The sequence below is a fragment of the Bubalus kerabau genome, chromosome 3 (assembly GCF_029407905.1).
Source record: "Bubalus kerabau isolate K-KA32 ecotype Philippines breed swamp buffalo chromosome 3, PCC_UOA_SB_1v2, whole genome shotgun sequence".
NCBI lineage: Eukaryota > Metazoa > Chordata > Mammalia > Artiodactyla > Bovidae > Bubalus > Bubalus kerabau.
In genome coordinates, this window is record NC_073626.1 from 155,912,128 (window position 1) to 155,935,345 (window position 23,218).

At 38.0% G+C, this 23,218-nt stretch overlaps 1 protein-coding gene across 2 annotated transcripts in view; it reads left to right on the forward strand.

Annotated features, from left to right (window-relative positions):
- LOC129646728 (sperm-associated antigen 16 protein-like) overlaps positions 1-23,218 on the forward strand; it is a 540,055-nt gene that overhangs the window by 8,021 nt on the left and 508,816 nt on the right. The gene's annotated exons all lie outside the window — the stretch shown is intronic.

Here is a 23,218-nt window from a genome sequence, read left to right on the forward strand (position 1 = left end):
GTAGATTCTTCTCTTTCATCGCTAAATATATCATGCCATTCCTTTTTGGCTTGTAGAGTTTCTGTTGAGAAATCAGCTGATAACCTTATGGGAGTTTCCTTGTATGTTCTTTGTCATTTTTCCCTTGTTATTTTTAATATTTTATCTTTGTCTTTAATTTCTGTCAGTTTGATTATGTGTGTCAGTGTGTTCTTCATTGGGTTTATCCTGCCTGGGACTCTCCTGGATGTGGTTGACAGTTGACAGTTTCCTTTCCCATGTTACTAATAATACTTTTATATGCAGAGATGGCACAAGTGATAGAACTGTCAGCAGACAGGTACTTTAAAGTCGATTGTGTTGATTGTTATGTTAAAGAACATACTGTAAAATATGGAAATTATGCATTGAAAAGATGGGGGAATTTTAGTAGAGAGAAATCTTAAAAAAAAAAAAAAGTCTGTTGGAAATGCTGGGTATAAAAAGCATGATGTCTAAGACAAAGACCTCTTTTTATGGGTTTATCAGCAGGCTAGACACAAGAAGAAAGCATTGGTGATCTTAAATATCAGATCAGATCAGATCAGTCGCTCAGTCGTGTCCGACTCTTTGCGACCCCATGAATCCCAGCACGCCAGGCCTCCCTGTCCATCACCAACTCCCAGAGTTCACTGAGACTCACGGCCATCGAGTCAGTGGTGCCATCCAGCCATCTCATCCTCTGTCGTCCCCTTCTCCCTTTGCCCCCAGTCCCTCCCAGCATCAGAGTCTTTTCCAGTGAGTCAACTCTTGGCATGAGGTGGCCAAAGTACTGGAGTTTCAGCTTTAGCATCATTCCTTCCAAAGAAATCCGAGGGCTGATCTCCTTCAGAATGGACTGGTTGGATCTCCTTGCAGTCCAAGGGACTCTCAAGAGTCTTCTCCAACACCACAGTTCAAAAGCATCAATTCCTTGGCGCTCAGCCTTCTTCACAGTCCAACTCTCACATCCATACATGACCACAGGAAAAACCATAGCCTTGACTAGACGAACCTTTGTTGGCAAAGTAACGTCTCTGCTTTTGAATATGCTATCTAGGTTGGTCATAACTTTCCTTCCAAGGAGTAAGCGCCTTTTAATTTCATGGCTTCAGTCACCATCTGCAGTGATTTTGGAGCCCCCCAAAATAAAGTCTGACACTGTTTCCACTGTTTCCCCATCTATTTCCCATGAAGTGATGGGACTAGATGCCATGATCTTCTTTTTCTGAATGTTGAGCTTAAGCCAACTTTTTCACTCTCCACTTTCACTTTCATCAAGAGGCTTTTTACTTCCTTTTCACTTTCTGCCATAAGGGTAGTATCATCTGCATATCTGAGGTTATTGATATTTCTCCCGGCAATCTTGATTCCAGCTTGTGTTTCTTCCAGTCCAGCATTTCTCATGATGTACTCTGCATATAAGTTAAATAAGCAGGGTGACAATATACAGCCTTGACGTACTCCTTTTCCTATTTGGAACCAGTCTGTTGTTCCATGTCCAGTTCTAACTGTTGCTTCCTGACCTGCATACAGGTTTCTCAAGAGGCAGATCAGGTGGTCTGGTATTCCCATGTCTTGAAGAATTTTCCACAGTTTATTGTGATCCACACAGTCAAAGGCTTTGGCATAGTCAATAAAGCAGAAATAGATGTTTTTCTGGAACTCTCTTGCTTTTTCCATGATCCAGAGGATGTTGGCAATTTGATCTCTGGTTCCTCTGCCTTTTATAAAACCAGCTTGAACATCTGGAAGTTCACAGTTCACATATTGCTGAAGCCTGGCTTGGAGAATTTTGAGCATTACTTTACTAGTGTGTGAGATGAGTGCAATTGTGTGGTAGTTTGAGCATTCTTTGGCATTGCCTTTGTTTGGGCTTGGAATGAAAACTGACCTTTTCCAGTCCTGTGGCCACTGCTCAGTTTTCCAAAAGTTGCTGGCATATTGAGTGCAGCACTTTCACAGCATCATCTTTCAGGGTTTGGAATAGCTCAACTGGAATTCTATCAGCTCCGCTAGCTTTGTTCGTAGTGGTGCTTCCTAAGGCCCACTTGACTTCATATTCCAGGATGTCTGGCTCTAGGTTAGTGATCACACCATCGTGATTATCTGGATTGTGAAGATCTTTTTTGTACAGGTCTTCTGTGTATTCTTGCCATCTCTTCTTAATATCTTCTGCTTCTGTTAGGTCCATACCATTTCTGTCCTTTATCGAGCCTATCTTTGCATGAAATGTCCCCTTGGTATGTCTCATTTTCTTGAAGAGATCTCTAGTCTTTCCCATTCTGTTGTTTTCCTCTATTTCTTTGCATTGATCACTGAGGAAGGCTTTCTTATCTCTTCTAGCTATTCTTTGGAACTGTGCATTCAGATGCCTATATCTTTCCTTTTCTCCTTTGCTTTTTGCTTCTCTTCTTTTCACAGCTATTTGTAAGGCCTCCCCAGACAGCCATTTTGCTGTTTTGCATTTCTTTTCCATGGGGATGATCTGATACCTGTCTCTTGTACAATGTCACGAACCTCATTCCATAGTTCATCAGGCACTCTATCTATCAGATCTAGGCCCTTAAATCCATTTCTCACTTCCACTGTATAATCATAAGGGATTTGATTTAGGTCATACCTGAATGGTCTAGTGGTTTTCCCTACTTTCTTCCATTTCAGTCTGAATTTGGCAATAAGGAGTTCATGATCTGAGCCACAGTCAGCTCCTGGTCTTGTTTTTGCTGACTGTATAGAGCTTCTTCATCTTTGGCTGCAAAGAACATAATCAATCTGATTTCGGTGTTGACCATCTGGTGATGTCCATGTGTAGAGTCTTCTCTTGTGCTGTTGGAAGAGGGTGTTTGCTATGACCAGCGCATTTTCTTGGCAAAACTCTATTAGTCTTTGCCCTGCTTCATTCCGTATTCCAAGGCCAAATTTGCCTGTTACTCCAGGTGTTTCTTGACGTCCTACCTTTGCATTCTAGTCCCCTATAATGAAAAGGACATCTTTTTTGGGTGTTAGTTCTAAAAGATCGTGTAGGCTTTGTAGGTCTTCATAGAACCATTCAGCTCAGCTTCTTCAGCGTTACTGGCTGGGGCATAGACTTGGATTACTGTGTTATTGAATGGTTTGCCTTGGAAACGAACAGAGATCATTCTGTGGTTTTTGAGATTGCATCCAAGTACTGCGCTTAGTGCTCTGGTCGCAGCCGCTGCCACGCTTAGTGTGTGGAAATGTGTATCTAGACCCAAAGCAATGAAGGGGAGCAGATATGGTAAATATAAATAACATTTTCTCATTTTAATATTTTTAAAATATTATTTACACTTAAAGCAAAAAATAGTAACACTTTATTTAAATTTATAATAAATATAAAATGTTACCAAAATTAGTACAAAGGATGGGAATGAGGGACGTAGATGTCTGGTTGTTAGGTTTTTACTGTAAACATAAACTTATATTAGAACATATAGATTAGATTTATACTCTAGTCACTGTAGGAAGAACTAATGAAGATGAAATGGTATAGCTAAGTAGTGAAGATAAAGTGGAATTAAAAGAAATCAAACTAATATCTTGATAAAGGTGTTAACACTATAGCGGTAAACACAATACAATTTATAAATATATCAAATTAATAGATTGCATACGTTAAAATTGCATAATATTATATATCAACTACATCTCAAAAAAAAAAAAAAAAAAAGCCTAGAGGGAGAATGGAAAAGAGAAACAAAGCAACAAAGAATGAACAGGACAAATAAAAAATAGTAGAATAGTAGATTAGACCCAATTGTATCACTTAATACATTCAATATTACTTACCTAAAATGTCAGTTATCGGATGATTTTTTTTTTTAAAAATCTACTCATTCATTTTCTTTCTATTAGACATCACTTTAAGGTATAAAGATGCAGATTGGCTAGAAGCTAAAATATCAGAAAGCATATTCCATAAACAATAGTTATAAGAAAACTAAAATGGCTTATCCAGAGTCTGTTTTCCCAAAAACATAAGGTTTCTCAAATGGAATTTATTTTTCTAAGTATGACCTTTGTATTAAGTTGTAATTAATTAGTATTAAAATTGATAAATTATGACAAATGATTAATGCTACTGTCTGCTTGGCCTCTAGGAAACATTTATGCCAATACCCAGAACACATTAGTTTATATCTTTTTGTAATGGAAAGATAGTACTCACACACATCTCTTAGGTACATAATTAGTAAGATATATTAGTAAGACCTCCAGAGCCACTTTACTTTGACAATGCATGCTGAAAATGATTCAGATTAAAAATCTGCATATTTTTATATTTTGTCACTCAGAAAATGTTATCAGTGACCTTATATTTAATGCAGTTGTCAGTGTTTAACTTGCTACGTCCAATATTACTGTATTAATGCCCTAGAAATGTTGAGAGGCTAATTTTTGTGCCAAGAAGAATCAGGAGTCAAACAGTGACATTCAAGGATTGGCTCCCCTTAGGGAAATTTGCCTGGGTCTTGGGTGAAAGATCTTCTCACAAAACCTGATATTCAAAAAAGGCAAACTTAAAAATTAGAAGAAAAAAAAAGTTTGCATATTTAATAGGTAAAAATATGCCATGTCTCCATAATTCTCCAAAACAACTTAAGAAATAATTTTTATAAGAAAGAAAGAAAATGAAGTTGCTCAGTCGTGTCTAACTCTGCGACACTATGGACTGTAGCCTATCAGGCTTCTCCATCCATGGGATTTTCCAGGCAAGAGTACTGGAGTATGTTGCCATTTCCTTTTCCAGCGGATCTTCCTGACACAGGGATCAAACCTGGGTCTCCTGCACTGCAGGCAGATGCTTTACCCTATGAGCCAATCTTTTACTCAAAGATGTCAACTTAATACCTTACATAGTCTCTGTATTTCTCTCGATATATATGTACATATACACACATAGATATATTATAACATGCATATACTATAAATTGGCTTCCATAGTGAAAGTTTATTTTTACAAAAAACAGGAAAAATTTAAGGAATGGAATGTATAGTAAAGAAGTTAGTCATATACAATGATGTTGACATACATGCAGTCAGAAATGTTCCAGATGTCATATGCTGCTGCTGCTGATGCTGCTAAGTCGCTTCAGTCATGTCTGACTCTGTGCAACCGCATAAACGGCAGCCCAACAGGCTCCTCTATCCCTGGGATTCTCCAGGCAAGAATACTGGAGTGGGTTGCCATTTCCTTCTCCAATGCATGAAAGTGAAAAGTGAAAGTGAAGTCGCTCAGTCGTGTCCGACTCCTAGCGACCCCATGGACTGCAGCCTACCAGGCTCCTCCATCCATGGGATTTTCCAGGCAAGAGTACTGGAGTGGGGTGCCGTTGCCTTCTCCGAGATGTCATATGGAGGCATGTATAAATGAGCATATGTGAATGAATGAATGTGTACACTTACCCTTCTTTGTAATTATCCTCTTAAAAATTATTGGTTATATTTTATGTTTCAGGGATTTTTTAAAATTAATGTGGTGAATTTCTTTATAAAATTGAGCTTTAAGATGTTACAGACATTGAAATAATATTGCTTTGTACATGATTCTATATTAAAGCAGGCCCTACAGTAGGTATCTGAACATCCAAGTCTGATGGTTGCATCCAAGTCAGGTGGTTTTGCATTTCTATTTTTTGGACAAGGCTATTCAGTATATGGAGAAGGCAATGACAGCCCACTCCAGTACTCTTGCCTGGAAAATCTCATGGATGGAGGAGCCTGGTAGGCTGCAGTCCATGGGGTCGCAAAGAGTCGGATATGACTGAGCGACTTCACTTTCACTTTTCACTTTCATGCATTGGAGAAGGAAATGGTAACCCACTCCAGTGTTCTTGCCTGGAGAATCCCAGGGGTGGGGGAGCCTGTTGTGCTGCCGTCTATGTATATAATGTAGAAAACATTTGGAAGGTTGAAAAACCTCCTGATAAAATTATGTTCATTTTTTTTTTTTAATTTTATTTTATTTTTAAACTTTACATAACTGTATTAGTTTTGCCAAATATCAAAATGAATCCGCCACAGGTATACATGTGTTCCCCATCCTGAACCCTCCTCCCTCCTCCCTCCCCATTCCATCCCTCTGGGTCGTCCCAGTGCACCAGCCCCAAGCATCCAGTATCGTGCATCGAACCTGGACTGGCAACTCATTTCATACATGATATTTTACATGTTTCAATGCCATTCTCCCAAATCTTCCCACCCTCTCCCTCTCCCACAGAGTCCATAAGACTGTTCTATACATTTTTAAACCCTAATATGGAACTAATCACTAGTCAACATTTTATTATAGATTTATTAGTTTGTTTTTTTAATGTCTGTTTTCTTCTAAGAAGGTTTATGGAGGACTATTGTTTTTGTATTCTCAGATACTAAGTAGCAGAGATGTTCAATTAATGTTTGTAAAAGAATAAACAAGCCTTTATAAAAGACTAATTCTGAAGCTAGAAACTGGTCTATTTATGTTCCTGCTTCTTTGTTGAATTTGGTAACATATTTTTTTGCAAGAGACTCTTATTCTATCAGAGTTTACAAATTCCTTTGATGATGGGCCCAGAGATGTGAAGTAACACCTAGGTGATTTGTTAGCAGCTCCTGTAAGAATGAATGCTTGAAAAGTCTTAATTTCAGTTTCCATAGGCCCTTGAAGAAAAGTGTAATCTTAGTTTACTGACTATGAAGCATGAGAAAATTTTTGAGAATATTATATTATTTGGATTCTTATATATTTATATTTTGTGTATTTAGTCTGTTAATTGCTGAGAGAGGTATAATAAAGACTCCTAGTATGAATATTTGCCAAATATGCATTTTGATGATATCCCTTGAAATGTATATGTTTATGACATTAAATAATCATTGTGGCCTGTGTCTTTCATCAGTGTTAAATGACCTGTGTTATCAATTCTATTTTCTTGATGTAATTGCTAGTTGTGTAAAATGAATACTACCAATCTTATTTTGTTTAGTTCATTATTCATATGTGTAATGTTTTTGTTTGTATTTCATATGTAAATAATTATTAAATGTGTCCTAAGTTTGTCCCACTATGCAAAGATCTGGTAATAGGGAAGTAAACAAATACAAGAAATTCTGTTTTGAATTCTGATAAATATTTATGCATCTTTTTTTCCCTTAACATTCTGTATTGTGTTCCTTGTAAATAGAATTCTGATAAATTTTCTCATGCATCTTTCTTTAATTCAGTCTGTTAACTATAGTTTTTAAATAGGCTATTTAAATCCCACAAGTTTATTAAATCTCGCAGTCATTCTTCTGTCATATGATTTTCAGTTTTATTCATTCATGCAAAACTTGACTTTCTTTTCTAACTCTGCTTTATGAAGTCTTTCTTGGCTTTTCTTATTCTCCAGAAAATTGGGAAGCTTATAGTTTTTCGAGTCTACTGGGGTTACTTTGACATTTGTGAAACATTCTTTCACCTATATTGTTTCAAGAAATAAAATAATATAAATTTTAAATTTTATTTTTTTCATTATAAAAAGGCATTTGTCTTAAATCGTTATTAGTACATTGTTTTTTTATCAGTAAATTATTGCTTATTTTAAAATGTGTAGGCTTATTTTCAGAGATTATGATTTAATTTTTCTGTTACATTTTGGATCCACCCTTTATAAAAATTATTTGACTTTATTTTATATTTGATTTTATTCAGTACTCACTATAATCTGTTTTCCTTCCCTCAAGGCTCACTGCCTTCAAATTTCCTAAACCTGAGTTCTTAATCTTGAGTCATATATTGTTAACTGCCAATTATTCTTAAGCATATCTTTTTTAGGACACTTAAAAGTAATGTATTTTTAAGTACTTATATTTTTTGAAATGTTGAGTAGTTTAGATTGCCTTTTTCTGATCTTTCTATGTGAATGATAATTGCTCTTTAATGATCGTCTGATTTATAATTCTTTCCTCTCAAAATTCTTCTGTTGTTTCTTCATTTTCTTCTAATTTACTCTGGAAAGTGATGCATGACTTTTTTTTTTTAAATTTTATTTTATTTTTTAAACTTTACACAATTGTATTAGTTTTGCCAAATATCAAAACGAATCCGCCACAGGTATACATGTGTTCCCCATCCTGAACCCTCCTCCCTCCTCCCTCCCCACACCATCCCTCTGGGTCGTCCCAGTGCACCAGCCCCAAGCATCCAGTATCGTGCATCGAACCTGGACTAGCAACTCGTTTCATACATGATATTTTACATGTTTCAATGCCATTCTCCCAAATCTTTTTGTCTTTGACTGAAACTGATATTTTCCCTTGCCAAAATGTTTTAAGATTTTGGGTTTAGTTTTCCATTGTTTCATTTAAAAAATATTTTCAGTGTATCCCTTAGTTATATTTGCATAGAATAGATAAATCCCATTAGCCAGTATTCACAATTCTTTGTTGTTGTGGCTAGCCGTTTGCATTTTGTTTTATATTTGTTGGTTTGCCTGCTTGTTTTTAACTAGAATTTTTTTCTTAATTTGTGTCTTTGATTTCCATTTCACTTCAAGTATATAACTTCCTTTTAAGGAACTTATAACACTTAAGTATGTAACTCCCCCCACCCTCAACTTCTGCCAACTCCTTGAACTTTCTTTGTGTCCTAGGAGAGTGTATGTATGCATGCTACATGCCACACTACTGATTTGGTGTTATTAACAATAGCTAACATTGATTGTTTAAAAAATTTGCAAGTATTAATTCACTTAATCCTCCTGATAATTCTATATTAAAGTTACTCGTATTATTTCTCCATTTTATAGAGGAACAGAGACATAAATAGTTTTTGTAATTTTCCCAATAATCACATAACTGGTAAGTAGAATTGTTGTTCAGTCACTCAGTCATGTCCAGCTGTTTGTGACCCTATGGACTGCAGCACTCCAGGGTTCTCTGACCTTCACTATCTCTTGGAGCTTGCTCAAGCTCATGTCCACTGAGACGATGATGCCATCCGCCATCCTCTATCATATTCTCTTCCTGCCTTCAGTCTTTCCCAGCATCAGGGTCTTTTGCAGTGAATTGGCTCTTTGCATCAGGTAGCCAAAGGTTTGGAGCTTCAACTTCAGCATCAGTCCTTCCAGTGAGTATGAAGAGTTGATATCCTTTGGGATTGACTGCTTTGATATCCTTGCAGTCCAAGGGACTCTCAAGAGGCTTCTCCAGCACTGCAGTTTGAAAACATTAATTCTTCAGTGCTCAGCCTTCTTGATGGTCCAGCTCTCACATCTGTACATGGCTACTTGAAAAACCACAGCTTTGACTATATGCTCCTTTTTTGGTAAAGTGATGTCTCTGCTTTTTAATATGCTGTCTATGTTTGTCATAGCTTTTCTTCCAGGGAGCAAGCATCTTTTAATTTCATGGTTGCAGTAAAATCATCATCTTCAGTGATTTTGGAGCCCAAGAAAATAGTCTGTCACTGTTTCCATTTTTTCCCCATCTGTTTGCCATCAAATGATGGGACCAGATGCCTTGAACTTTGTTTTTTGAATGTTGAGTTTTAAACCAGCTTTTTCACTCTCCTCTTGATGATTATCAAGAGGCTCTTTAGTTCCTCCTCACTTTCTGCCATTAGGGTGGTGTCATCTGCATATCTGTGCTTTGTTGCTCAGTCCTGTCTGACTATATGCAACCCCATGGACTGTAGCCCACCAGGTTCCTCTGTCCATGGGGATTCTCCAGGCAAGAATACTGGAGTAGGTTGCCATGTCCTCCTCCACGGGATCTTCCCAACCCAGGGACTGAATCCGGGTCTCCCACTTTGCATGCAGATTCTTTGCCATCTGAGCCACCAGGGAAGCCCTTGCATATCTGAGATTATTGATATTTCTCCTGGCATGTCCCTGCTAGTCAGAGTCTGGCAAAGTATGGTCCATTGGAGAAGAGAATGGCAATCTACTTTGGTATTCTTGCATTGAGAACCCCATGAAAAGTATAAAAGAAGTAGAATAATCTGCTTAAAACTTTTACCCATGGCCACTGGCTGAATTGCTTCTGAAGTGCAAATTTTTCTTTTAACTGTCTATAATACAAATTTTAAATCTGCTATGAATGTTGTATGTTTGTTTTTGTTTGTTTGTTTGTTTTGGCTTTGGTTTTAGTTAGTAAGTCGCATCTGACTCTTGGTGATCCCATGGACTGTAGCCTCCAGACTCATCTGTCCATGAGATTTCCCAGGCAAGAACAGTGGAGCAGGTTGCCATTTTCTTCTCTAGGGGATATTCCTGACCTAGAGATTGAACCCATGTCTTCTGCATTGGCAGGCAGATTCTTTACCCCTAAGCCATTGGGGAAGCCTTATCTTTGTTTTATATAATCCTTTTTTACTTAAGTCCTCTCTGAATTTCATTCTTAAATGATTATGCTGTCCCCCTGCGTATTTATCTTGATGTGTTCTCTCTCCACAGCATTTTAGTCCTCCTTCCTGAAAACTGCATCTTTAATATTTTTAGGTATTCTGAACTTTAATTTCTCTAATATGTTCTGTCACCCAGAGATGGCCTTCTTCACCTCAGATGATCTGTTTCCTTTGTGTCAGCTATTGCTGATCTTATTGCAGCTGGTGTTTTCTGTTTATTTTCAAACAAGGAGATATCCACCAGACTGTTTTCTAATATGCAAAGTATGTGAATTGTATTAATCAAATTCTCTAGTTTTGTGTGTGTTGCTGTAATAGCTATTGCTGGAAGCCTGGCACTTGCACATGTGTATTCACACTCGCTTATACAGCTCCTGGATCTAACTTGTTCAAATGTTATTTAATGTGCCTCTGCTGGACTGATGACTTCCCACATGGCTTGTTTCTGAGAAATTTAAACCAATAGACCTCATGGAAAAATATTTTCTCCTGGTCTCCCAATTTTCAAGTCCTTAGTTTAACACATCTCCTGTAATGAACCTACCGCAGGTACTTTCCCTTTCAGCTTCTTGTAGTAATTTAGACATATTAATTATAGAATCTAAAGTAATATAGAGGATAGTAGTATTTATATAAAAAAGTCATAATACTCTCTTTGACTTCAGAACTCATGCTCTTTCAGGGGAAGGAAGACTGATTGGTTTATAGTCTTGTGTCTGATTTAGGAGAAAATGATTGGGTAGAGTCAGTTATCGTCTCCCTCTCTTTGGGTCCAGTTCTTTCATTGGATACTATTTAAAGTAGCAAAAGACATTTGAACCCCTTCACCCCATCTCAGATTTTCCTTGTCTCTGGTTACAGGTTGTATTATATTTAAATAGAATATTTTATGGAGTTATTTCCCCTTGATTTTATAAGCTAAATTTTAAATTTTTCTTAAGTGGGAACTTTAGAAAACAATTTTATCAAGATATTAACAAAGCATAGAGATGTTAAATACAGTTGACTCTTGAACAATGCATGGGGTTAATCAGCAGATAACTTATAGTTGGCATGCCTTATCCAGGTTTCCCCTGCATCCTCTGATTCAGTCAACCTTGAAACACAAGCTAGATTTGGAAAAGGGCGAAGAACCAGATAACGCCACCCTCATGGCATAAAGTGAAGAAGAACTAAAGAGCCTCTTGATGAAAGTGAAAGAGAAGGGTGAAAAAGTTGGCTTAAAGCTCAACATTCAGAAAACTAAGATCATGGCATCTGGTCCCATCACTTCATGGCAGATAGATGGGGAAACAGTGGAAACAGTGGCTGACTTTATGTGTCGGGGCTCCAAAATCACTGCAGATGGTGATTGCAGCCATGAAATTAAAAGAGGCTTACTCCTTGGAAGAAAAGCTATGACAAATCTAGACAGCATATTAAAAAGCAGAGATATTACTTTCTCAACAAAGGTCTGTCTAGTCAAGGCTATGGTTTTTCCAATAGTCATGTATGGATGTGAGAGTTGGACTATAAAGAAAGCTGAACACTGAAGAATTGATGCTTTTGAACTGTGGTGCTGGAGACTCTTGAGAGTCCCTTTGACTGCAAGGAGATCCAACCAGTCCATCCTAAAGGAGATCAGTCCTGGGTGTTAATTGGAAGGACTGATGTTGAAGCTGAAACTCCAATACTTTGGCCACCTGATGTGAAGAGCTGACTCTTTGGAAAAGACCCTGATGCTGGGAAAGATTGAGGGCAGGAGAAGAAGGGGACAACAGAGGATGAGATGGTTGGATTGCATCACCGACTCAATAGACGTCAGTTTGGGTCAGCTCCGGGGAGTTGGTGATGGACAGGGAGGCCTGGCATGCTGCAGTCAGTGGGGTCTCAAAGAGTCTGACATGACTGAGTGACTGAACTGAACTGAGTGCCATGTTGATTTTCATTTATAGCATGAAAATAATTTTTCTTTATGAAAAACAAAGATTTGAGTATATCACAGAGAATTCTAATTTATAATCCAATAGCACTGAGTCATGTTCCCATACAACCAACAGGTTCCATGATTGCCTTTTTTGAGTGGGATAGATCTTAGAGAATCCCATGCACTGTTTGTTTCAACCACTGTTTACAGTCTGAAGCTCATTGTGAACTTTACCACTCAGACATTTATTTTAAAGCATCTATGCTATGGTCTCTTCTGTTTGAGTGTCCAACTCCCTCAAGGTTTTATTTTATACTTCAATATTTTCCCCCTTTTCCATAATTGCAAATCGTTGTTTAATGAGAATCATTCCAATGGGAGAGTTATATCCTAAATGTTTAACCTCCACACATATAAAATGTACCAATTTTGCATGACAATATTTTTTATTCATACTGGAAAAATACTGACCAATTTTTACTTTATAGGATAACTAGCACAAACAAAGTGAATTTATCTATTTGCTTTTATTTTAATATCAAAATGTTATGATATATCACTTGAAACAAAGTGAAAATGTATGGATGGGAGTATGATGACATTTTGACAGATTCCATTATTTATTCTGGAGAAGGCAATAGCACCCCACTCCAGTAATCTTGCCTGGGAAATCCCATGGATGGAGGAGCCTGGTAAGCTGCAGTCCATGGGGTCGCTAAGAGTCCAACACGACTGAGCGACTTCACTTTCACTTTTCACTTTCATGCATTGAAGAAGGAAATGGCAACCCACTCCAGTGTTCTTGCCTGGAGAATCCCAGGGACGGGGGAGTCTGGTGGGCTGCCGTCTATGGGGTTGCACAGAGTCAGACACGACTGAAGCAAATTAGCAGCAGCAGCATTATTTATTCTGTGGTATAACTAAAGCAAAGGTAAACCTATAGTCATTTTTACTACATCCTTTGAAAATAACTGTTTTTATATTTCAATAAATAGTTTTCTTTGTGAGGAATAGATTCAGTGGAAACTGGGTTACTGAATGAAAATATTATGTTAGTTATCTAAGATCAGTAGCATCTAAAAGCTTGAATTCAGTTCAGTTCAATTCAGTCCCTCAGTCATGTCTGACTCATTGTGAGCCCATGGACTGCAGCATGCCAGGCCTCCCTGTCCATCACCAACTTCCGGAGTCCACCCAACCCATGTCCATCGAGTTGATGCTGCCATCCAACCATCTCATCCTCTGTCGTCTCCTTCTCCTCCTGCCCTCAATCTTTCCCAAAATCAGGGTCCTTTCCAGTGAGTCAGCTCTTCGTATTAGGTGGCCAAAGTATTGGAGTTTCAGCTTCAACATCAGTCCTTCCAATGAACACCCAGGACTGATCTCCTTTAGGATGGACTGGTTGGATCTCCTTGCAGTCAAAGGGACTCTCAAGAGTCTTCTCCACAGTTCTGTGGAGTTCAAAAGCACCACAGTTCAAAAGCATCAATTCTTCAGTGTTCAGCTTTCTTTATAGTCCAACTCTCACATCCATGCATGACCACTGGAAAAACCATAACCTTGACGAGATGGACATTTGTTGGCAAAGTAATGTCTCTGCTTTTTAATATGCTGTCTAGGTTGGTCATAACTTTCCTTCCAAGGAGTAAGCGTCTTTTAATTTCATGGCTGCAGTCACCATCTGCAGTGACTATGGAGCCAGAAACATAAAGTCAGCCACTGTTTCCACTGTTTCCCCATCAATCTGTCATGAAGTGATGGGACCAGATGCCATGATCTTAGTTTTCTGAATGTTGAGCTTTAAGCCAACTTTTTCATTCTCCTCTTTCAGTTTCATCAAGAGGCTCTTTAGTTCCTCTTCACTTTCTGCCATAAGGGTGGTGTCATCTGCATATCTGAGGTTATTGATATTTCTCCCTGCAGTCTTGATTCCAGCTTGTGCTTCATCCAGCCCAGCATTTCTCATGATGTACTCTGCATATAAGTTAAATAAGCAGGGTGACAGTATACAGCCTTGACATACTCCTTTTCCTATTTGGAACCAGTCTGTTGTTCCATGTCCAGTTCTAACTGTTGCTTCCTGACCTGCATACAGGTTTCTCAAGAGGCAGGTCAGGTGATGTGGTATGCCCATCTATTTCAGAATTTTCCAGTTTATTGTGATCCAGACAGTCAAAGGCTTTGGCATAGTCAATAAAGCAGAAATAGATGTTTTTCTGGAACTCTCTTGCTTTTTTGATGATCCATCAGATGTTGGCAATTTGATCTCTGGTTCCTCTGCCTTTTCTAAAATCAGCTTGAGCATGTGGAAGTTCACGATTCATGTATTGCTTGAAGCCTGGCTTAGAGAATTCTAAGCATTACTTTACTAGTGTGTGAGATGAGTGCAATTGTGTGGTAGTTTGAGCATTCTTTAGATACAATGAATTAGTAGTACTCATTTTATCTCTAAGAGCAAATTCAAGCTAAACACTTAAGCTATTTACAGTATTTTTTCCTCTTTCCATGTCTGAGATGATAAAAACAATTCTGAAGCAATTAGATGCTACAATTATTCCTTGTATTTTCTTCTAATTAGAGGCACACTCAAGGAGTATTTTAGCCAAAGGAAAAAGTAATTTAACCAAAGTTTTCTCTACTAAACATGAGAGAAATATGCTTTAGTGGAAATTCTTAAGTCTGTCTAAATTAGAAAAGTGTTCTAAATTTTTAATTAATATATTTTTATCTAACTCAACAATTACAATGAAGGAAATAAAACTGCTGACATTTTGTACTTATAATAGGTATTGTGCTCCTCAGGATTTTTTTAATTCATCCTTTATGATGGTAAATAAGTATCCAACTTCTCTTTTGAAAATTTGTCTATGCCTGCTAGCAACTCTGGTTTTCATTATGAGAACTTGTCCTAATCTTAAAAGTTTAGTTTCTTCAACAGTGCCTTCCCTCTGTGAAAGAAAAGAATTGATATTAACCTACCCCCATATATGTATTTATTTTCTCTGAACCAGCCTCAAGGGTCTCCCTGATACTTTTGAACTCTATTGAGGGCTTCTCATTTTAATTCCCCTTATTCTTGTTGCTACTATCACTTTTTTCTCCTTATCATCTTGCAGATTCTTAGGGATTCAAAGTGCATCCCTCTTTGGTGAGTATCATATTATAGGAATAAACCACAAAAAAATTATTTCTGTGCCCATACAGTGTTCCTATCTACCTCGAGGATCACTGTATTAGTTAATGGTTTAGTTGTGCTAAGAAGCTAAACTGGAGAAAATTTGGATCTATTTGCTGTATAGGCCTTAGGTCAAGTATAAAAAGAATTCTTTTTGTTACGTCTTAATACATGCTAAAATAAATATCATTTATAGCCTGACAACTTTTGTACTCTTCCTAAATGAAAATCATAAATGAATCCCAATTATGCCAAATTGTATTTGTTCTATGCAAGGGTCACTTTTAAACATGCAAAAGTTTTTTCTACCCCTCAAAATGTTTTATGGATTTTTAAAATGTACTTTTCCTTACAGTGCCAGTATAATGTTTGCTATTTTGTGGTTAAGGACATTGAGTTATTTCCATGGTAATGTTTAAATAACCAGGATTCCCATCTTTATTTTTGCTGGGAAAAAAAACAAAAAGAATATTGTGGTGGGTAGAATAATGTCCTCTTAAAGTTTTCTGCATAGTACATCATGAGAAACACTGGACTGGAAGAAACACAAGCTGGAATCAAGATTGCTGGGAGAAATATCAATAACCTCTGATATGCAGATGACACCACCCTTATGGCAGAAAGTGAAGAGGAACTAAAAAGCCTCTTGATGAAAGTGAAAGTGGAGAGTGAAAAAGTTGGCTTAAAGCTCAATGTTCAGAAAATGAAGATCATGGCATCCGGTCCCATCACTTCATAGGAAATAGATGGGGAAACAATGGAAACAGTGTCAGACTTTATTTTTTTGGGCTCCAAAATCACTGCAGATGGTGACTGCAGCCATGAAATTAAAAGACGCTTACTCCTTGGAAGGAAAGTTATGACCAACCTAGATAGCATATTGAAAAAACAGAGACATTACTTTGCCAACAAAGGTTTGTCTAGTCAAGGCTATGGTTTTGCCTGTGGTCATGTATGGATGTGAGAGTTGGACTGTGAAGAAAGCTGAGCACTGGAGAATTGATGCTTTTGAACTGTGGTGTTGGAGAAGACTCTTGAGAGTCCCTTGGACTGCAAGGAGATCCAACCAGTCCATTCTGAAGGAGATCAGCCCTGGGATTTCTTTGGAAGGAATGATGCTAAAGCTGAAACTCCAGTCCTTTGGCCACCTCATGCCAAGAGTTGACTCACTGGAAAAGACTCTGATGCTGGGAGGGATTGGGGGCAGGAGGAGAAGGGGACGACAGAGGATGAGATGGCTGGATGGCATCACTGACTCGATGGATGTGAGTCTCAGTGAACTCCAGGAGTTGGTGATGGACAGGGAGGCCTGGCGTGCTGTGATTCATGGAGTCGAAAAGAGTCAGACATGACTGAGCGACTGAACTGAACTGAAAGTTATCTATATCCTAGTCTCCAGAATCTGAGAATCTTACCTTTTATGGCAAAAGAGATTTTGCAGATGTGATTAAATTAAGGAACTTGAGATTCAGAGATTACTCTGAATTATCCCGCTTGGCCTGGTGTAATCAGAAGAGTCCGTGTAAGAGAAAGAGGCAGGCAGAAGTCAAGGGAGGTGTAATAATGAAAACAAGTTCCAGAACCTGAGAGAAATTTGAAGATACTCCACTACTGGCTTTGAAGATAGAGAAACTATGAGTCAAGGAATGTAGGTGGCCTCTAAAAGCTACAAAAGGCAAGGAAATGGAATCTCACAGAGCCTTCGGAAAGAATCAGCCTGGCAACACATTCATTTTAACCCAGTAAAGCCCACTGCAAACTTCTGACCTACAGAGCTGCAGCATAGTAAGTTTATGTTGTTTTAAGCCACTGTTTGTGGCATTTTGTTGTACCAGCAATAGAAAATTCAAATATCCATTGCCCTTGAACAGTTTATGTATCTTTTAGGCCCCATTATTGATTGGCCCTGAGCAGTTTGTGCTTCTCTGAAAAGAGCTCTGTCCAAGGATCCTGAAGAAGCAGCAGCTCCTTGAAGAGGGAAGACCATATGTGGCCAAAGGCTAAATCCAGTTAATTGGCTGCTGCTAGTTTGAGAATATGTTGCAACCCAGAGAATAGCATCTACCCTCCTTCTTACTTGATGGTGTTGCTTCATTGTCTGTATGGAGATGGTAAAAATGTGAATGTTGGGTATCCAACCATTCCAGGTTTGAGAGTTAGTAATTTTAAAAAATTATAACAAGGATACAAGTATGTACTCATTATATGTCCTGTTGATGAGTGTGCTTTCTGCATATAGCGTATGCGGGCTTCAATTCAGTTACTCAGTCATGTCCAACTCTTTGTGACCCGGTGGACTGCAGCACGCCAGGCTTCCCTGTCCATCACCAACTCCTGGGCCTTGGAAAACCATCGAGTCGGTGATGCTATCCAACCATCTTACCCTCTGTTGTTCCCTTCTCTCTCCTCCCTTCTCCTGTGGACTTGAATAGAACAAACTTTCTACCAACGTGTTACCAGTGTTACTAATCTTCTAGTCTAAAATTCTTAGGTCCTTAACCTGTGTCTTCTCCACTATGGCAGTTATGTATTTTAGGTTCTGACACTATGGCAATGCACTTTTCATGCGCTGAATGGCATATCACGTTAGAACAAGAGGCACCATGAGTAATGATCATTTAAACAATTAGGGATTTCTTTATCTCATACAGACCAGCTCAACAAAACCACATGGAATCTGACTCCTTTTTTCCTTCAGGTCTGTCATTCTGAGTATGTTGCTATGGTCCTCATGATTATAAAAAGTGTTGCTGCACTTTCAGACATCATATTCATGACTGGCAGGAAAACTAAAATAGATAGAGCAAACGGCATAAATCAAAGGACAAAGAGTTATATTTTTGTCCTTGCCTTTACATGCAGGAAAGACTTCCCTTGCCAAAAACTTCAGTCCATATCTCATTGAAAAAAACTGTGTCCCATGCTTACTGTCACTATAAGAAAGCCCAGGAAGGAGTTTTAGCTTTCCAAGCTCTGTACTAAAAAAGAAAGAGAAGTGGCATTGTGAATGGTTAGGGGAGCCAATCCTCAGGAACTGTGAAATACAAATTTAAATAAATCAGATGGGTTGGGCTAACCCTACTATAACCTTACTATAGATACCACAGTTTTTCAGCTCCTCTCCTGTTGAAAACATTGGGCTGTGTAATGTTTCTAAGAAAGGCACAGAGTACAGTCACCAGGTCTATTAACTATTAGTTGAGCCTTTTACTCCTGGTTGTTCTTTGATTCAAAAACACTGCTCTTCAGTCACTAAGTCACATCTGACTCTTTGTGACCCCATGGACTGCAGCACTTCAGGCTTCCCTGTCCTTCACTATCTGCAGGAGTTTGCTGAAATTCGTGTCCATTGAGTCAGTGATACCATCCAACCATCTCATCCTCTGTCGCCCCCTTCTCCTTTTGCCCTCAATCTTTCCCAGCATCATAGTCTTTTCTAATGAGTCAGTTCTTCGAATCAGGTGGCCCAAGAATTGGAACTTCAGCTTCAGCATCAGTCCTTCAATCAATATTCAGGGTTGATTTCCTTTAGGATTGACTGGTTTGATCTCCTTGCTGTCCCAAAAGAAAATACTTGCAATATAGAATTTTAATTGAATTATTAAAAATGCATTGTCTTCCTCTAAGGAAACATTTTTCATACTCTTTCCCACTCTTAATTAGAAAAAAATAGTAAACAGTATTTCAGCTGCAAATAATCCCTAAGAAAATGCTTCATATCTCAGTAGAATTTCTCTATCAAGATCTTAGACATAACAGTGATTTAAAATGAATGCTCCTTCCACTTATGCAGGCTAATCAAGTAGCAGAATTCTAAAACATTTTTGCGAGCTCTCCCACATATTGTATCTAGCCAAAACCAACAATTCTGAAATGAGATCTTCTTTTTTTTTTATGTGTTGCAAGTTACCTTAAAAGAGAACATATTTCACAACCAAGAATGTGACATTATTGTAACGCAGTAGTAAAGTTGATGTGTACAGTGTGTGGCATGCATCCAACCATGTCATCCATCAATGAAATTTCAGGGGTTGATTATACTACAGTATACTCCTGTAGTGGAAAATTACCTACTTTCTCTGAGCTACCATTTAAAGCATCTTTTTCTGACATAAAATTTGTGACTTCCTGCTAACAGCTATAGAAAGGAGATAAGGAGGGGAAATGGAGGGGAAGGCTCTTCCTACAAAGAAAAGGAAGAAAGAAACAGAAAAGGTAGGAGAAGAACACTTACAGTGGCAGTACTTATGAGAAGTCCATATGCTCATCAAGCATCTCAGATTGCAGGTTCATAGTTACTCCTTAGGTTCCTGAGGGTTTCTAATCCAGGCCATTTCTGAAAGAAGGCATATTTTTTGTTGTCATTTCAAATTTGGATAGACTTTTCACATTTGGAAATTAGGAATGTACATTAAAAGTTTCATAGGAAATTAAGTAGATAAAGAAGGATTTTTAATTTTTAATTGCATAACTTTAATAATTATATCTAGGCCAGGTCTCAACTACCCAGTGATGAAAAATATTGAGACAATTACCTTGACAATTGAGACGAAAACCATTCAGAGGATATGATACTGTTGAGTTAGCTGAATGCCAGATAATAGATCTGAAATTGATGCTGTTGTTCAGGAGGTCCTGAACTATTCAAAATGAATTAGAATGTTTTTTTTCCCCAGTCTATGACAAACTCTTGCATTGATTTCCCTTTTGATAAGAAATAATTTCTAAGATAAATGAGAAGTTAAACTGATTGTTTGACTTTTGAAACTCACCTAGACTTTAGGAAATTTGATTATAGCTTACTAATTTGGGAAGACGAAAATATTCATTTGAGGCAGGGTAAGGTACATTCTGGGCTTCCCAAATCCGCCTGCCAATGCAGGAGATGTGGGTTTGATCCCTGAGTCAGCAAGGTCCCCTGGAGAAGGAAATGGCATCCCATTCCAGTATTCTTGCCTGGGAAATCCCATGGACAGAGGATCCTGGCCAGCTACAGTCCATGGGGTTGCAAAAGAGTTGGACACAACTTAGCAACTGAACAGCAAAAAGGTGCATTCCATGAATGTCTGTAAAACCTCCTGAAAGTTTAAATGTGGAAGAAGACAACTAGTTAAGAGGAAACTGAGAGGCTGCTTTGAATAGGTAATCTTTGAAAAAGGATTCTGAAGTCTCAAATAAGGCTCGGTTGTAAGTGGGAAGAAGAGAGGGAGTATTTTATGGAGGAACAAGTTGTCACTAGGCAGGAGAAGCAAAACAATAATGTTGAAAAGAACATTGTGTGTCTTATTCAGCTTGTTTGGGGGTCAGAGAGTGGTTTAGTTTGGTGGAAGAATACATTATTGTTGTGCTTTTTTGTTTTTGTTTTTTGATTGATTTCCCTTAAAAAAAAATGAGAGGAAGACAGAAATTTTGTCAAACCCAACCCACCCCTGAAAAAGTAGCCATGAGCACAATAGTTGTGGATTAAAAGTTAAGAGCAATGGAGAGGTGAATACAGGCTTAGGTTGGCAAGGATGTTTCTTCTCTTGTGGGAAGCTGATGGGGCACGAACATTTTAGATTCTTGGTTTACTTGTTTAACTATTTGTGTGATTGGTATTAGTGACATTTTTTTTTAATCTGAAGAAAATTCTTCCTAATAAAAAGAGTGAAATAATCACTCTAGTGGAAAAAGTTAAAATTTGAAAGTCACTTAACTGAACCATAATTTGCCTGGCCTTAACATTTCTCTTTTCATGCTTGCAATTTTGACTCAATTATTGATGTGTTTTTAAGGTTTCATTACTTTTCATGGTTAAAGTGGAGCTATATTGTTAAGTTAATGAAAGATAATGTAGCCTTTGTGATAATTGAGGACTTATTTTTTAAGTAGAGAAAATCCTTTTCCTGTAGACCATAATTATAGCTGTGTTCATTGCATCAAATTATACATGCATTATTAGACCTTCAAACCCCTAATAAATTTTGTACTTGACTGTTTTGGGGCTTTGTATATTGTAAGAAATATTTATATAAGTAAAATCTAGGTTGTATTAATAAAAAACAACTTATCTGAATCTTTGCATTCTTTAGGATCCACTTTCTCCTGATGAGAAACAAGGAATATTTTAAGGCAAAAAAATGGGATGATATATAGTTACTAAATGATTTTTAAATTCATGATTAACCATTCATATTCATTTCTATAGTCTTGCAGAATTGGTCTACATCATATAACCTTTTTTAAACATTTTAATGAAAAATGAAAGCACCATAACATCCATGTAATACGTGAGTTAAGAATCGCAGTTTTGAAAAAAAATTCTTCAAATTATACTTGCATTTCTTTCTTGAATTCTGAAAGCTTGTGATCTTATGAAATGTAATCCTTTCATATGGAGAACCATCTACTGGATTAGTATTACAAGCAAAGGACTAAATATTTAGTTAGAATAACGTTCATTATTATTGTGGTACCTATCAGATCAGATCAGATCAGTCGCTCAGTCGTGTCCGACTCTTTGCAACCCCATGAATCGCAGCACGCCAGGCCTCCCTGTCCATCACCAACTCCTGGAGTTCACTGAGACTCACATCCATCAAGTCAGTGGTGCCATCCAGCCATCTCATCCTCTGTCATCCCCTTCTCCTCTTGCCCCCAATCCCTCCCAGCATCAGAGTCTTTTCCAATGAGAAAACTCTTCACATGAGGTGGCCAAAATACTGGAGTTTCAGCTTTAGCATCATTCCTTCCAAAGAAATCCCAGGGCTGATCTCCTTCAGAATGGACTGGTTGGATCTCCTTTGCAGTCCAAGGGACTCTCAAGAGTCTTCTCCAACACCACAGTTCAAAAGCATCATTTCTTCAGTGCTCAGCCTTCTTCACAGTCCAACTCTCACATCCGTACATGACCACTGGAAAAACCATAGTCTTGACTAGATGGACCTTTGTTGGAAAAGTAATGTCTCTGCTTTTTAATATGCTATCTAGGTTGGACATAACTTTCCTTCCAAGGAGTAAGCGTCTCTTAATTTCATGGCTGCATTTACCATCTGAAGTGATTTTGGAGCCCCAAAAAATAAAGCCTGACACTGTTTCCACTGTTTCCCCATCGATTTCCCATGAAGTGGTAGGACCGAATGCCATGATTTTCGTTTTCTGAATGTTGAGTTTTAAGCCAACTTTTTCACTCTCCACTTTCACTTTCATCAAGAGGCTTTTTACTTCCTCTTCACTTTCTGCCATAAGGGTGGTGTCATCTGCATATCAGAGGTTATTGATATTTCTCCCGGCAATCTTGATTCTAGCTTGTGTTTCTTCCAGTCCAGCGTTTCTCATGATGCACTCTGAATATAAGTTAAATAAGCAGGGTGACAATATACAGCCTCGAGGTACGCCTTTTCCTATTTGGAACCAGTCTGTTGTTCCATGTCCAGTTCTAACTGTTGCTTCCTGACCTGCGTACAAATTTCTCAAGAGGCAGATCAGGTGGTCTGGTATTCCCATCTCTTGAAGAATTTTCCGCAGTTTATTGTGATCCACACAGTCAAAGGCTTTGGCATAGTCAATAAAGCAGAAATAGATGTTTTTCTGGAACTCTCTTGCTTTTTCCATGATCCAGAGGATGTTGGCAATTTGATCTCTTGTTCCTCTGCCTTTTCTAAAACCAGCTTGAACATCAGGAAGTTCACGGTTGACGTATTGCTGAAGCCTGGCTTGGAGAATTTTGAGCATTACTTTACTAGCGTGTGAGATGAGTGCAATTGTG